Here is a 14,706-nt window from a genome sequence, read left to right as displayed (position 1 = left end):
CTTATATAAGGGGGGAGGATTTAGAGGGCTACAACCCCTACCGAAGTTTTGAAAGACATTAAAATTGCACCCAGCAGTTTCTTTTAAGTTAGAACACATTTCGATTTTTGTCTTAAAGATCAACGATTTCCCAGGGAAAGATTTCTGAGTTTATAATTTCGGAGGGTATTTTGTATCTCCTACACCACTCAGTGTGTCAGCCGCTCTCCCCTCGAAATAATTTCTAAATACGCCACTGGTACGAGATACAGCCACACCCACAGCACCATTATGCTTAACGCCTGATAAGCTGAAGCCCACGTGAATGTAATATGGATAATTTACTGACCCAATTCCACCCCTCTCTATCTTGCAGTGTCTTACGATATTGCTGTTTGTTATGCTACTATTTTGAGGATAACAGAACATGTATAGTTTATATAAAATATAACCTTATAGAAATTAACGTTGCGTTTGAATAGATCAAGTTCTTTTTTCATAATCAAAATGATCAGATTTAACGTGAGGATGTATTACTGTCAATTAGGTAATTGAATTCGCTAGTCTAAGATTAGCGAAATATCGGCGGACTTCCTGGCCGCCCCGCCACCTTATCTCTCAGCCGTATCAGCTCGCTGTGCCGCGCCACGCCGCGCGTAGTAGACACAGAAATATTCCGCGCCCGACTGTTACAGTCTGCTCTCTGGTGGCCACGGCTGGCGTCTCTCACTTTCGCTCTCGGTGGCAGCTTGGCGGGAACGTGTGGTGTTGTGTCTGTCTATCTGTCTATGTGTGGCACTCGTGGCCGTGGCGTCTGTCTCGACTGCGGCTCTCACTCTCACCTCTTCGATCACACTGACCACCCTCATCACAAGTAAGTTGGGCATGTTCCTGCTGCTGTGTCTCTTGTATCGCGATTACTGGTCACCATATGTGCCCACTCACGGCTCCTTGCTCACATGTGGCACACGTTGCGACTGCCGGGCTGGGCTCGCTAAGTTCGGCGACCTACTATACGTGAACTGTACAGTTCAGCGCTTATTAGTGTATCTCTCACTCCAGGAGAGTATATGTTACTATTGTTTATAACATAACATATGATATACGGGTCACAACAGACTAAATCACACAATTTATCCATAGTAAATAATACGAAGTGTTAACCTAATTTTATATATAAAATTTATGCTAAATTATATTCAAGAATGATTTTGCCAGGCAGTTGTAGTGTTGAACCTGGACGGTAAGTATATCCAGGACGTATAGGCTATAACTACGCATATTTAGTATATCAGACTTGAAGTCAAAAAATTCATTACTGATATGAATGACAGGAAATTAGATTTTACAAAGATTGCCTTAAATACAGTACCTAGTTTATTTTTTAATGTTAATTGCATTTTTAATTTATTACTTAATCTTTAAACTAAAGGAATACAGTAGATTATGTTTTTTGTTTAGTTCAGAGAAATAATTCAGTAACAAATCATTTGCAATTAGCAAATTGGATTTAGTTGAATCACGTATATCTCTCTGGGGCCGAGTTCAATTCAGGGTCCCACTAGAATTTCATTTTGGGAGGTCAGTACTACACACAACTATATAAAGTCTATTAATATTGTTCGTATTTGTATTATTATCATCGAACTACGCTAGCAAGAACATAGCCAAATTTCTTTGCAATCGTGATACGAGTTGGCGCTGTACTACTTATTATTTCGATTGATAGATCATAAATTAAACTTAATTACAATATTCCCCTTATACCACTAAACAACTCTCACTAAAGTTCCTCATTATACGCGTGAGCTGTGAAGAAATATAATTTACAACATAAACTTTACAAGAGTGGCATTAAACTTACGTATTTCTTGTGCTGGATATTAAAATTGTGTTTTAAAAGACAGTAATGATATACTCTGAGATATGATATTATAAATTACTACAATCCCCTTTAGAGCAGGAGGGTTACACTCCTATCCCCCCCCCCCCCCCAAGGTTAGGCCCGTGACTGAAGATGTATGTGTACAGTAATAGAGTGAGCGGGCAGCACAGTTGTGTTGAGAGGTCAGGGTAGAGAAAGGGCGTGATCTGTTGTGTCTGGGTCTGGGCCTGGGACAGAGTAGTCGTGCAATCGGTTCTCATTTGGATATTTTTTAATATTTAAACAAAAATTTGATCACAGGCCCTCAAGATACCTTTTCTGAAAGCAAAGGAAATATGTTTGACAACCCACGACGAGTTCTGGCATTTGAAGCAGTATGCAGGGATATTTTAAAATGAAACCTAAGAAAAACTGTAGAAGATTCTGATATGTTTTTTATTGTGTGCTTCTAAAAGACGATTGGAGCGAATTACATGGTTTTTATTTATGAGAAATGATTAAATGAAATATGTATTTACTCTGGTGAAATTAGCAGCGCATGGCCCTTTCTTTTAATTAAGTGGTCATAGTATAGCACAAAAATTAATTTCGTGGTGACTAATTATATAAAAAAACAAACATTAAATTATATTTAATCAAAAAATTATAATTACATATGTCATTATACCATTAAAAAACACGCCATTCCCTGAAGCTATAAACTGACGAACATGCAGCAAAAAATAACATTTTTACTTTCAGCCGTTTTTATTTTGGCCTCTTTGAAAAACTGCCTACATCTCATAATTTAAATAACTGTAACTCCTCATGGAGTGGCACATGGGTTGCTGAAATAAAACTTTTACTCGATGATGATGTACGTGAATGGCCCACACCCACCTCTCTTGGCCTTCAAGTCGACATCAAGATAACGGTATTTCCGATAAAAAAATTCTCAGAAATGATAAGTTGCATCTTCTTTCAGGGATAACCGTAGAATTTGTAACTACAACTGAGTTTTGTATTTACAAAAACACTTCATTTAGCCATTTCTTCCTACCAAACCAGAGTTGCATCAGGGCCCAACTTCAACTTAATAAATGAAGCAGTTCACCAACGAGAGCAACATAACATTGGCTCTTGGCACTACATTACGAAACCTTGCCCTCAAACAACACCCACTCACAACCCAAAATCAAACGACAACGAATTGGTAACTTCATCATTCGCCATGACCTACTCTATAAATTCTACATTTCTCAAGTTACTTCAAAACTCTCCTCGCAGCAGTTCAGCAGGTTATCATATACTTCCTGTTTTATTACGTATAACGCCTAACTCAGTTATTATCTCCGCAATGGAAAAGCAATTTACACTCGAAGCTCTCGAAACTTCTAGTCCCAATATGAATCTATCGCAGTTTCAAAAGCACTTCTGACAAGTTAACATTTGGGTCTGACATTTCTATTACATGTCCATGGTCGACGAAGTAACGATAAGATAAATCGATACATTCTCCTCCTACACCAAGCCAGATAGTAATGACAACAACAGTGGTATATATAAGACCCCAAACAAGTGACTTTACGTTTCGAGATCTGAAATCTGATCTCTTCTTCAGGTAAAGAACTAACCTTAACACGTAATTGCAAACCAGGTTAAAATAAACACATCATACCAGATTGACACGTGTAGGTCAGGAATCACAACCACAGTCGTAGGTGGTTGGTCGGCTAATGCAGACCTATTGTGACCTGTCTGTAGTTCAGTTTTACTAATTAGTGGTGTGTTCAGTTTTTTTTATTCAATACATATTTTAGAGTTAATGAAGTTGACACACAACATTCGAGATCTGCAATCTGATCGCTTTTTCAGGTAAAGAACTAACCTTAACACATAATTGCAAACCAGAGTGACAGGTGTAAGTCAGGAATCACAACCACCATGTTGTGTGTCAACTTCACTAACTCTAAAATATGCATTGAATAAAAGAACTGAACACGCCACTAATTAGTAAAACTGAACTACAGACAGGTCACAATAGGTCTGCATTAGCCGACCAACCACCTACGACTGTGGTTGTGATTCCTGACTTACGCGTGTACAGCGTGCCATTTCACCGCATGATTTAACGAATTAGGAATATATTAAAATGAGTTATTCCAGAATAAATATAAACGGAACAAAATACTGGACTCTGGACTAAATTAAAACCGCACATTTTTTGCGTTAACATTCGTGAGGTGGATTCTTGAATCGCCGCTTGCAAGTAGTATTCAGTGGTCACTCACTCCTATCCCCAGTTTAAGTAGCACCACCCTGGACCCACCAATGAGAGTGTTTTTCAATATAGGTAAATTATTATTCAAAAACTCTCCATTAGAAAATTAGACCGTATGATGAGTTATATATCTACGGTTAGTACAATACTGTATATCACTATCTCAAGAAAACAGAGTTATAGTGAAAAGTAATTGGTTTATATAAAAGTTTGTTATATATTACTTTACTCAAAATTTTATTTTACATAAGTTTAATTGTGGACACCGGTTGTCACATACGGCTTCGCCTGCCGCTCCTCATATACAACAACGACGTAACTATTCATTCACACGACATCGGAAACATTCCTGACACAAGACATTGTGATTGGAAGATATACCAATCTTAGGAACTACTCCCAAATTCGAGTGAATAAATTTAAAGCCTATTGAACCTTTTAACTTATAAGGCTATTGCCCTGAGCTCGAAGGTCATGAATATCTGTGCAATGTTTCATAACGGTCTTTTCAGTATTTTCTAAAATTCCGCTAGGTTGCAACATTAGAACCCAATGAGCAGAGAATTATTAGGTACAGTGAATTATTACAAAATTCATTGCTCAGTAATTACTGAGGATTTAGTAGTTTCTTTAGAAATTTAAAGTCCATTGGAGAGGAGGCATCAATTGAAGAGAGAAAAGCATAAGTAGAAAACATGAATATAATTACATAACAATATATTGAATGAGTTTAATATAACGTAACGGTTCGTTGAGTAGTTACTGATATTTAGTAGTTTTAGTGTAATTGTCAAGGCCAGAGGGGCGTAGGTCTGAGGTCAGATAGAAATTCCGTTTTTGCATCTATGAGGTAACATTTCATTATTAGGTTCAGTAGATCGTGTATTGTTGCTGGTGAGATACTTACATAAACTAATTATGAGCCTTTGCGCTAATTACCGCAATTAGCTATGAAAATAGGAAAATATCATCTTGTACACACATGTGCAGACTGATAAGAAATCACGTGCTAATTTTTTAAGTTGTAAAACCCACCAATGTGGTGAAATCTGTTATTGAATTGTGTGTAGTTTTCCGCCACGCTCAACAGTTACACTTTGCAAGAACTTTAAAACTGCTTCTTAGTGCATTCTTCCTTCGTGGCTAATACTTACATTATGATTTCCCAATATTTTCATAGGAGCAATCGCGGGGTTTCACTATAACGAATGGCTGTGAAAGTAATATAATAAAACCATCATAAGAGTACCTATCGGACGTGTTTGGGACCTTGTGTCGATGTTTAACGTCTAAGATTTCTCAATATGTTCATAGGAGCAATCGCGGGGTTTCACTATAACGAATGGCTGTGAAAGTAATATAATAAAACCATCATAAGAGTACCTATCGGACGTGTTTGGGACCTTGTGTCGATGTTTAACGTCTAAGATTTCTCAATATTTTCATAGGAGCAATCGCGGGGTTTCACTATAACGAATGGCTGTGAAAGTAATATAATAAAACCATCATAAGAGTACCTATCGGACGTGTTTGGGACCTTGTGTCGATGTTTAACGTCTAAGATTTCTCAATATGTTCATAGGAGCAATCGCGGGGTTTCACTATAACGAATGGCTGTGAAAGTAATATAATAAAACCATAAAGAGTACCTATCGGACGTGTTTGGGACCTTGTGTCGATGTTTAACGTCTAAGATTTCTCAATATGTTCATAGGAGCAATCGCGGGGTTTCACTATAACGAATGGCTGTGAAAGTAATATAATAAAACCATCATAAGAGTACCTATCGGACGTGTTTGGGACCTTATGTCGATATTTAACGTCTAAGATTTCTCAATATGTTCATAGGAGCAATCGCGGGGTTTCACTATCACGAATGGCTGTGAAAGTAATATAATAAAACCATCATAAGAGTACCTATCGGACGTGTTTGGGACCTTATGTCGATGTTTAACGTCTAAGATTTCTCAATATGTTCATAGGAGCAATCGCGGGGTTTCACTATCAACGAATGGCTGTGAAATTAATATAATAAAACCATCATAAGAGTACCTATCGGACGTGTTTGGGACCTTGTGTCGATGTTTAACGTCTAAGATTTCTCAATATGTTCATAGGAGCAATCGCGGGGTTTCACTATAACGAATGGCTGTGAAAGTAATATAATAAAACCATCATAAGAGTACCTATCGGACGTGTTTGGGACCTTGTGTCGATATTTAACGTGTAAGACTTCTCAATGCGACGAAAGTCACAACTAACAATATCACAGGTATGCGCGGATTTCTGAGATTATTTAGCATAATTTGTGAAAATTCATCTTATGAGCATTTACTGTCCATGAGAGCTACTAGCCTTTCATTCAAGGCCCATAATATTCTGTGATAAATTGATACGCGAATGATATCCTTGTCATTGCACCTACTATATATAAATCATGTGTGACGCTATGTAGCTTCATCTGATATGGTTACAATAAAATTAAGCCATTCTTTAACTTAAACATAAGATTAGTATTGAAGATTTCGAGCGCGCCATTTTGTTCAGGAGTAACTTTTTGAGGTCTAATTTACGGTATGATGTCCTAAAATAAGAACTTTAAAATGGTATGCACATCGACCTATGCTTACATTTAAGATTTTCAACCGATTCCTTACGAATCATTTTTCTGAGGTGGCGAAGAGCTACTGATTGAATCAAAAAGTTTAATTTTATTCGCTATGTCACTGATTAAAGTTTTATGTTTGTATGTTTACGGATGCAGAAGATATTAGACCATTTCAAAACTTCTAACATCTCTATACTCAAATTCTAGGAATATATCAATTTCTCCACCAACTTCTTCCAAAAAATGTCAGAGGGACGTTCTGTACATTTTTACTGTGTAATTTTTGTCACTCATCAACCGTAATAAATGTGTTTACCTTGTCTGAAATAAGTTATGTATTCCACATTAAAATAATTTAGTAACAATTAAACTTGAGTTAATTTTAAAACTAGGGATTTCAATAAAATATGACAGAACAAATGCATTATTATAGTACAACTTTGTATTAAATTACATATAAAACTGAATTTTGCATTACGTCAAAATAATATAAATTAAAATTATATTTCACTTTTCCAGAAGAAACTGAGGTTGATAAATTAATTATTTTGGAATTCTAAATAATAATTATTCTGGATCCATTTTGACAAGAGTTGAAAATATTAATTAAATATCTAGAACTAAAGAATCTGCTATCATGACGGACTTTTAAAATATAATAATATATAAACTGGTCTGGGGATGGGAAAAAATCATGTTGTTTTCTACATATGGCAATCTCATTAATGTTCGGTAATATTATTCTGTGACTTGGCTTATAAAGAGTGTTTTCATTGGATTATTTGAACTATCAAATTTTGATGGCCCAGAGTGAGATGTAAACATGCTGCTGCGTCTCGCCTAGGAGCGATGACTACCGCACCAGAGACAGTTAAAGCGCAATAAACGCATGGGCCAATCCCATTTGCTGATAACAAATTGTTTGACAACCTACAAAATGTGATTATTTATCTTAGAATACCAATTACTCAGACTATTGAACTCTTCAGATTAAATATTGCGCAAAGAGTTTTGACCTTAGATCTACAGACCTTTTGTTAAATAAATGTTAAAAAATAACCGACTACATTTGTTAAATAGGAGATAAATAAATCAGTCCATTATGCAGACTTTTCGATTATAAAGACTTTCTCGATAAATTAAATCTGGAGATATAATGACATAGAACGGTCCACTGGAGGTATTCAGAGTATTCTAAACGGAGGCAGGAGGGCAGCACGAGTTTCAAAGTATATAATGTTTCTAAGTGCAGAGTATGACGATGATTGAAGTGGCAGTGCTCAATGAAATAAAATTAGGCGAGTTAGGAAATATCTGTTTGATACATTGACTACGACTTCCAAAAATATCCTACTGGCATCTTCCAAGCTATCTGCACCACGGTGAACCGGGTGTCTTCTTTCTGGCTTTCATCACCATCCGTGGGTTTATGCTTGGCCAAGTTACAAAGATGTTAAAAGGTCCTAGTAGTTACAGCAAGTTCCCGACCTCAGTCATAACGTTGTAGACTACAACGTTACTAACGGGAGGTGTTAGGCTAGAGGCCTCAAATGCAAGGTTGGATTCTGCTTCTTTTAGAGTCGCAGGTCAGGATAACGTTTAAATCGACTAGAATATGTTCAATAGGAGAAAGGGTGTACATTGGGAATTTGAGAGGTACAGATTTGCTAAGAAACTAGTGACACATTTTAGTGACACTTAAATATCACAATAATTTATATTACACTAGCTGCGGCTTGATATAATGTTGGTCAACTATGAAAGGATAAGCAGTTAAATACTGAAGAAGGTCGCCGTTAACTCGATGTATGTAAAGGTGACGTCGGTCTCTCTGATACAGTACTGATGGCTTTTAGTAATTCAAGTGCCAAGTGGAATTCCTGAGACGAATGATTTGCAAGCGGCGACAGTAGTGAATTGACATAACCAGTTACAGAAGTCAATAAATGTCAAGGTTAATAACACTGGCTTCTCGGCTTGCTCGATCATTTAACGCGAGATTTGGTGATCTCTGAGCGCTTAGTTTGGACCCAACAACTAGGCAGCCATATGCACTGCACTGTGTGGACTATACAGCTGCAGGGGCTGTAAGGGTAGTCCGCATACCTCTCCTACGAATGGACCTCCTCCGGGGTAACAACAACTAGGCTTTTTAGGAGATCAAATATTTATGTAAGTATATAAAAACGTCAATCAACAATGTAAAGTACACACATGCATCATTACTAGTGTTCCACCTTAGTTAGTTGGGGTGTCACTTGTTTGTTTGTGCTTTTGGCTCCTGTGCAGTAATATTGCTTGGAGTCATTCTCTCCAGTCTGGGCTTCATGCTATTTATCTACAAGGTATCATTTATATTATTGAGTGGCAGACCATTGTTGAACTTTTTAGTTTATTACTGTATTAGGGGTTTTTACACCTGAGAAGAGGGTGGATTTCAACTCTTGAAACGTAATTTTATCCCTTTTTGTAACTTATAACGATGTAAACAAGTTTGTTAAATGTTTAATATTACAGGCGTGAGGACCACTCCATATGGGCGACGTTGCTTGAGAATCGTCAGTTTATAATACATCTAATCATTCCGTGTAATTCTCCATGCCCTGGTAGACCCATAGATACAAAGCTGTAAACTTATTGTAAAATTGATGCCGGAAATGGACATTTTCAGCTTTATGCTAAATTGTACCTAAACACTGTTCAGCAACAAACCGGGCTATCTAACATGCACCGTAGTAGTTAGTAGTAATTGAAACAATTACCAACAGTGTGGGCTAAGTGTCACACCCCATGTGAAGTAAACCTCGCGTTAAGTGCCTTTCACCATGCGACTGTATAGTGCGTTTGAGATTAAGTTCAGTGGGTTAGCTCTTTTTTACAGATGTTTGTTGTGGACATAGGCCGGTTTTTACGGCACATGCTACCGGGTAGTCTGTTTTTTATTTATTTGAAAAATAAATTAGATTTTGAAATGTAAATTTTATTGTTAACTCTTATATTTCGTAAGTGTTGGCAAACTAGTATCCCACACCTACTAAAGGTTGGTTCTGAAAAAATATGAATAACAGTAGTGTTCACAAGATTTTTCTAGTCTTTTTCAAAAATTTAATCTTGACACTTATCACTGATTTTATACACAATCTAAAGATTATGTAGACTTTCCGTAAACTTCCAATAAACACTCATTGAACTCAAAACCCAGTCTTAATATTGTCGACATATTAGTGCATGAAATTGCGTAGTGCATACTCGGTTAGACCTCTACTCTGGGTATTAATAATGATGGGTTTCATCATTATTTCTTGTAAATACTCAATTTTTAAGTAGTATATTTTACAAGATTTTTAATCGCCACATCACACATTTCTCACTGACTGCGTTTACCTTGAATGCTAATTCCATTATTATAATACACACTGAATAATTTATAAATGCAAATAGTAACCAATTGTAATACTAATAAAAACCAGTAGTAGTGTACGTAGATGAGCTGAGCAGAATAACAAATCCAACACGAGCACGAAGCTCTGCCAACAATGTTAGCGGTTCAGCGGCCTCGAGACTTGAACGCCGGTAACTGCAAGATACATGCAATGTCAATTAGCTTGTTGCTCTGTCCAACTGGGTTTCGTTGTTACTCTTCAGTAATTTTGTATTTCAACGTTATCACTTAAAACATTGTATATTTTGGCAGTTTATAGTGACAGATGAGCTTAACGTTTTACTGAACTGTTTTTTTTTTTTTTTTTTTTACCCAGAACTAGTAAGATAAACTGAGAAATAAATGTACTAAATTTTTATTTAATACTTGGTACATCCTACTGATATATAAATTCTTTTGAAAGTACCGTATTGATTAGTGATATTTGTTTTATTTTTGTTGGGAAGTCGTTTTCCATAAAACTAGATACAGTCATAAGTAGGCTAGATAATACTGAATCTGTGTTTGTTCATATCGCAGATTTAAACCCACACTGTCCTCAATCCGAGATCTTTGCCCACGCAGCACAGGATCTCCAACAAAGATGGCGTAAAAACGTGGAATACTTAAAAGAACATTGACTAGAATACAACTGAAACACTCAACATTAAATGTTTAATTAACGGAATATTAAATATCTTATGTAAAACCTTACACTGTTTAGCAATACTAGTTATTTAATTCCAACCCAAACGCCGCCGGCGAGCGATTAAAATCCATCACGTTATTAGTCGATGTCATGAATAAAACTGCTCAAGAGCTCGTAAGGTGCCGTATGTTTCAAGAGGACTAGATTCTACCTGTAATTTTAGCCACTATTAGTTGAAAAATAGAAATGGAGCGTTGGAGATTTAGTAGCAAAAAAGTATATGGCGTAAGCAGCCAACGAAGGAGATCAAAACAAATTTTGGAGTTGATAGGGAAAGCGTCAGTCCATATATCTACATTAATTCCGTTCTAAATGTAGTTTAGTCCTACGGATGGGTGGGAGGTAAAATTGCAACGTTGTAAAATATAAATCAAACATTTAATGTGGTGGGGGGAGGGGCGGGAAGGAGCAGGCAATGAAGGAGATCAAAACAAATTTTGGAGTTGATAGGGAAAGCGTCAGTCCATATCTCTACATTAATTCCGTTCTAAATGTAGTTTAGTCCTACGGATGGGTGGGAGGTAGACTTGCAACGTTGTAAATATAAATACAATCAAACATTTAATGCGTTGGGGGGGGGGGGAGGAGAAGGCAATGAAGGAGATCAAAATAGATTTGGGAGGTGAACGAGAAAGCGTAAGACTGCATCTCTATACTAATGCGTTCTACTTTTATTTTAGTCCTACAGATGGCTGAGATTTTGTAATACAACTTTGTAAATATAGTTACAAATACAAATTTAGTGCGGTGAGAAGGAGGGCAGAACCAGCTAATGAAGGGGATTAAAATACATTTGGGAGGTGAAAGGGAAAACATCAGACTGCATCTCTACGCTAATAGCGTCCTACTTTTATTTTAGTCCTACAAATGGCTGGGACGTAGAATTGCAACGCTGTAAATATAGTTACAAACACAATTTAGTACGGTGGGGGGGGAGAGAAGGAGCTTCTAATGAAGGGGATTAAAATACATTTGGGAGGTGAAAGGGAAAACATCAGACTGCATCTCTACGCTAATAGCGTTCTACTTTTATTTTAGTCCTACAAATGGCTGGGACGTAGAATTGCAACGCTGTAAATATAGTTATAAACACAAATTTAGTATGGTGGGGAGGAGAAGAGAAGTAGCCAATGAAGAAGATAAAAATAGATTTATGAGGTGAAAGGGAAAGCGTCAGACTGCATCTCTACGCTAATGCCATTCTACTTTTATTTTAGTCCTACGGATGGTTGGGGGTAGAATTGTAAAGTTGTAAATATAGTTACAAACACAAATTTAGTATGGTGGGGAGAGACATGACCTATGAAGGAATTCAAAATTGATTGGCAAGGAATGCGTCTGATGACCTCTACATTTTTAAAAAGTGTTATATTTTTACTTTATTATAAATCAATTATTAATAGAAATGGTAGTTTGTGGCAATATTGTGATGACAGCCGTTGTAGGCGCTGTTGCCGCTGCCAAGGGTCTGGCACGGCTATTATGTTAATAGCGACACGAGACTGCTCTGTCACAGCTGGAGTTGGAATGTCGACTCGTAAGTTAACGACCTTACGTCTCAATCTGATTATTCCAAAATTTTCCACTGTGTCACCGTGCCAAATGTTGGTTTCCTTATTTTATGTATTCCTTTCCTGACTGTACACTTTGTAAGCACTTCGGTCGTGACCTTCCTTAAATTGTATGTGTTCGTAGGTGGGTTGGGGCTACATACAACATTATGATTGATGCTTAACTGTTGTGATCAAACATAGAGCAGGTTTAAATGTTTGTAAAGGAGTATTTTCCATGTAAGTACATGTTTTAGATTTTACACTAACAAAAGAATACAAAATTCGACATGTAATGTTTTACGTGTAATGCATTATGTACTTATTAAATTTGGAGCTGAAACTAAAAATTATTATCAAGAAACACAAAGTAAAATAAATAAAACTGGTGTTGGGGTTAAAATAAAGTATTGGTTTAAAAAAGTAAAACTATGAAACGCTAGAACTGCTAAAAAGAGAGTTTAAATTTATGAAAATATAAAAAGTAATCTACTACAAATTATATAACATTATACTGGATAGGCAAGAAATCCCTCTATTCTTGATTTATACATAGATCACGCTTGCTTTACGGAAATTAAATATGGTCTTCTATTTAAAACAGAAGATCCCGTAAAGAACTTGCATTTATCTCAGAATGTTGACAGTTTTTTTTAAATAACCAAAAAGCCTGCTTCCTTCTTCAAATTGAGGAAGCACTTTGTACACGCGCTGAAAAATATAAGGGTTAAAACTCATCATTCAAATCACCTCGAGGCACATAAAACAATTAAAATTTTAGGGCGGTCCATAGAAATGCGCTTAACATTTAACAAATATAATAAATTAACAGTACGTACAATTAAACAATTTATTTCCACTTGGTCAGACTGCTGTATTAATCATTAACCTATTCTCCATGTGCATTGATCACACTCATTAATTCATGTTTGCTTTAATAAATTGTAATACATTTTAAATCTGAACGTACGGGTATTTTGTTGCGGCACCACACATATTTCCTTTTCCTTTTTCTATCAGCAATGGTTAAGAAATTAGAACGGGGTGAGATTTCTGATGACCCTGTAACTATTAACTTTAGTTTGTATATTTAACATAGTGCATTTATTGCACATTCGTAATAATTTAAATCTAAATACACTTGTTTTTGTCATGTTCACTGTTTAATAACACTACAGTAGTAATAAAAATATAAATTTTTCTCAGTAGACATGAAAATATTAAGTAATTTTATGTTTTCACATTAACAGTATAATACGCCTATTATTGGTCAATGCTCCCAAAAAATTTCAAATTCCTTCATTAATCAGTTGTGAACTTTTAATTGCTTTTAACGGGTCAATTGATGCTCTAGTTGATTGGCCAATCAAATTGAAGTATTTCAATTCGGCCTTGTTTCAGTGTGGACTCACTCATTTGCAATAAACTCTAAACTAAGAATAATACTTTAGTTGATCACTGTAGTATATCGAAGTTCTGTTTTTTACTGATACTTTTTTTGTTAATCATTAAAACAAAGTGTTTACTGTCTTAAATTGGAAAGTGAAGTATTATTGCACTGGTAATAATTAATAACTTTATTGTTTTTTACACAAATACTTCCTTATTGTCACTACAGGTGGCGGAAAGCTATGAATTAAAACAACGCCCTCTATGTATTCTGTAATCCTAATTACGAAATGTCACTTAACCCTTTCAGGGCCAGGACCAAATATGAGATGTTGCAAAATTTTTTCACATATCATATCCCCTTGTGACTAGTCAAAAGTGCCAGGCTAAAATTGACGATTTTGCAGTCTCTTAGATTAAAATTTATAACTTTTCATAAACATTAAAGAATGACCTAAAAGTTGCACCAAATTACTCGTATAGATATATACTATCAACAAAAAAATATATAGATGTAGTTTTAAGTAATTTAAAATTTAAAAAAAAATAATGTTTTAATAAATTACATAAAAAAAATTTTATTTTTTTTAATTTTTTTGTAAATAACTAAAAAAGGAAAAATAATTTTACCGTAGGAAGCTATGTTATTATATTGTACATTTATAAAGGAACAACCATAAAAAATTTTGTGTTATTTCTCTCATAAATAAATTTTTTATGACACATTTTGTATAAATACGCATAATTGTACTTCGCAACAAGTGATAAAGCAACTGACTCTTACACTGCAAGAAACTTAAAATAAATATTCACATTATGGATGTACCGGTAAATAGATGATTGTAGGATCCATAAGCAGTTTCAATACAGTTAAAAACACTATTTACCAAGAAATATTTACACAA

At 35.6% G+C, this 14,706-nt stretch overlaps 1 protein-coding gene across 1 annotated transcript in view; it reads left to right on the top strand.

The window, feature by feature from the left end:
* Nucleotides 1–642: 642 nt before the first annotated feature.
* Nucleotides 643–14,706, top strand: part of LOC124360466 (monocarboxylate transporter 2) — a 75,657-nt gene continuing 61,593 nt past the window's right edge. The window contains exon 1 of the mRNA XM_046814121.1: nucleotides 643–853. The gene's annotated coding sequence lies outside the window, so the exon portion shown is untranslated. The remainder of the gene's footprint in view (nucleotides 854–14,706) is intronic.

The sequence above is a fragment of the Homalodisca vitripennis genome, chromosome 4, assembly GCF_021130785.1.
Source record: "Homalodisca vitripennis isolate AUS2020 chromosome 4, UT_GWSS_2.1, whole genome shotgun sequence".
Taxonomy (NCBI): domain Eukaryota; kingdom Metazoa; phylum Arthropoda; class Insecta; order Hemiptera; family Cicadellidae; genus Homalodisca; species Homalodisca vitripennis.
This window is presented reverse-complemented; position numbering and strand designations above follow the sequence as displayed.